Source organism: Peromyscus eremicus, chromosome 3, assembly GCF_949786415.1.
Source record: "Peromyscus eremicus chromosome 3, PerEre_H2_v1, whole genome shotgun sequence".
NCBI lineage: Eukaryota > Metazoa > Chordata > Mammalia > Rodentia > Cricetidae > Peromyscus > Peromyscus eremicus.
Genome location: NC_081418.1, coordinates 60,582,581 through 60,585,286, shown reverse-complemented (window position 1 = coordinate 60,585,286; position 2,706 = coordinate 60,582,581). Strand labels below are relative to the sequence as shown.

General features: G+C 45.5%; 1 non-coding gene across 1 annotated transcript; it reads left to right on the top strand.

Annotated features, from left to right (window-relative positions):
* The first annotated feature begins 2,225 nt into the window (after positions 1-2,225).
* LOC131907580 (U1 spliceosomal RNA) lies at positions 2,226-2,384 on the top strand. Its single transcript, XR_009378481.1, has one exon. It is a non-coding gene; the product is annotated as a U1 spliceosomal RNA (small nuclear RNA).
* Positions 2,385-2,706: the final 322 nt, after the last annotated feature.

The window sequence follows — 2,706 nt, the reverse complement described above, 5'->3', positions numbered from 1 at the left end:
ATCCACTAAAATTCACAATAAGCAGCATCTTCACCCAGAGATCTAAGCTTTCTTTTGATGTTTTATTAGGTGAATGCCTCTGTGCCTGTGGTGGTTTGAATAAAAATGGCTCCATAGACTCATATATTTGAATGGTTAGTCAACAGGGAGTGGAATTGCTTGAAAAGATTATAAGGATCAGGAGCTGTGGCCTTGTTGAAGGAGGTGAGGCCTTGCTGGAGGAGATGTGTCACTGAAGGTGGGCTTTGAGGTTTCAAAAGCTGGTGCCAGGCCCAATCTTTCTGTCTCCCTGCCTACAGATCAAGATGTAGAACTCTCAGCTCCTTCTCCAGCACCATGACTGCCTGCATGTCATGCTCCCAGCCATGATGATAATGGACTAAACCTCTGAAACTGTAAGCCAACCCCAATTAAATGCTTTCTTTTATAAGAACTGCCTTAGTCATGCCTTTCACAGCAATAGAACAATGACTAAGACGGTGCCCGTGCACTTGAATGTGGGTGCCCTCAGAGGAGAGGCCAAAACTAATATTGGATCCCTTGGAGCTGGAGTTGGAGTTACAGGCAGCTGTGAGCCACCCTGTGAGGCATGCTGGGAGCTGAACTCTGGTTTATCCTGCTGGACTGTAAGAACACTTTTACTTCCTTCCTTCCTTCCTTCCTTCCTTCCTTCCTTCCTCCCTTCCTCCTTCCTTCCTTCCTTCCTGTCTTTCTTTCTTTCTTTCTTTCTTTCTTTCTTTCTTTCTTTCTTTTTTCTTTTTGATACATGGTTTCATTCTGTAGCTTAGGCTGTCTTAGAACTTAATGTGTACCTTCAACTCATAGTACTCCTGTCTCAACTTCCACTCAACATACAGTCAGCATCTCCTGTGTGACAGATATATCATGCTGAGGTTCTCAGTCCTAAGACTTTCATGTTGTTGTTGTTTGAAGATAGAGACTGAATTCTAGTCATGGCTGGAAGTCATGGAAATCCTGCCTCAGCTCCTCTAGCGCTGGGATCTCAAGTGTACATCACTACACCTGCTTTAGAAATTCCCATTATCACTGTAATCCCAGCACCAGGAGGCAGAAGCAGGAGGATCAGGAGTTCAAGATCATCTTCAACTACATAGTTGAAGCTTGACCCTGTCTCAAATAAATAAATGCCTGAAGTAATGTGGGGGGTAGGGACTGGAGCTGGAGAGATGGCTCAGTGGTTAAGAGCACTTGCTGGTCTTGCAGAGGACCAGAGTTTGGTTCCCGGTGCCCACATTCCAGAGGCTGGTAACTACCAGCAATTCTGATTCCAGGGGATCAAATACTTGCATGCACACACATACAAAATAAATCTTTAAAATAATCAATCACTAACTCTCTCTCTCTGCTCTTTGTACGTCCAAACCTCCCACTTCTGATGGGCTATACTTTTCACTTTGTGGGGGTGGGTGCTTGCTTTTTAAATATTGTCTCACACATTTCAAGAGTAGGCTGTTATCCTATCTATATTTTCATTTGACTTAGCCTAAAATCGTCTTGTTTCTCCTTAAACAGTGTTCTGCTCCTCTAGGGCGAATCTTTGCCAAAGGTCCCCACTATCACAGAGCAGCTGCACTCTGACAACTGATACTTAGGAAGAAGACATCAATTGTGTCAGACCCCATTAGTGAAAGTGGCAAGGGGCGGGAGCGGGTCTGCCTCACCGAAGGCTCTCCAGCTAGGAGCCTTGGCACCCACAAAGCTTAAGGCTGCAGATTCAGAGGGTGGCTAATGGGACTGTTGGACAGCAGCCTGCATGCAGCGAGCTCCTGGTGGAGAGGGCGAAGGAACCAACAAATGACGCAGGCAGGTGTGGATCACACGGGCATTTTTATATCCCTCAGGTCTATAACATAACCTCTATTATTAATTTTTTCTACACATTTGTTGGTTTGGGGTTCTGTTTGTTTGTTTGTTTGTCTGTTTGTTTGTTTGTTTTGAGGCAGGTTTTCTTTATGTATCCCTGGCTACCCTGGAAATCATTATGTAGACCCAACTGGCCTTGAACTCAGAGTTCTACCTGCCTCTGCCTTGTAAGTGCTGGGAATAAAGGTATGATTCATCTCCATGATTAAGAGCACTGATTGCTTTTGAGAAGAATCTGGGTTTGGTTCCCAACACCCACTTGGTGGCTGACCATCATCTGTAACTCCAGTTCCAGGCACGCACACAATTCACGTAAATAAGTGCAGACACAGCACTCACACACACATCACCTGGCAGGGAAGACACAATGACCAGGAAGGTTTTCCCGGGGTCAGGCTCATCCAGTGCACTCTGGTTGTGCTGATCCTGCAGTCTCTCCAAATGCAGCAAACTCAACTGCGGAATTTGTGGTAGTGGGGGGCCATGTTCCTGCTCTTCCCAAATTAAAACAAACTTCCACACATAAATAAATTTAGAAAAAGAATTTTTTATGTTTGGGTGCATGTTTATGATGCACATGTGCACAGGTTTTGTGTGAGGGCACAAGCTCACTGTGACACACAGGCGGAAGTCAGGGGACAACGTGAAGTATCATTCCTCTCCTTCCACTTTATTTCAGGTGGGGTTTCTCTTCTCTGTGCTGTGTACACCAGGCTTGCTGACCTTGGAGCATCCCTGTGATTCCCCTGTCTCTACCTCCCATTTTGGAGTGAGTTCTGGGAGTACTGTTGCACACTGCCATATCTGGAATTTTTAGGGCTC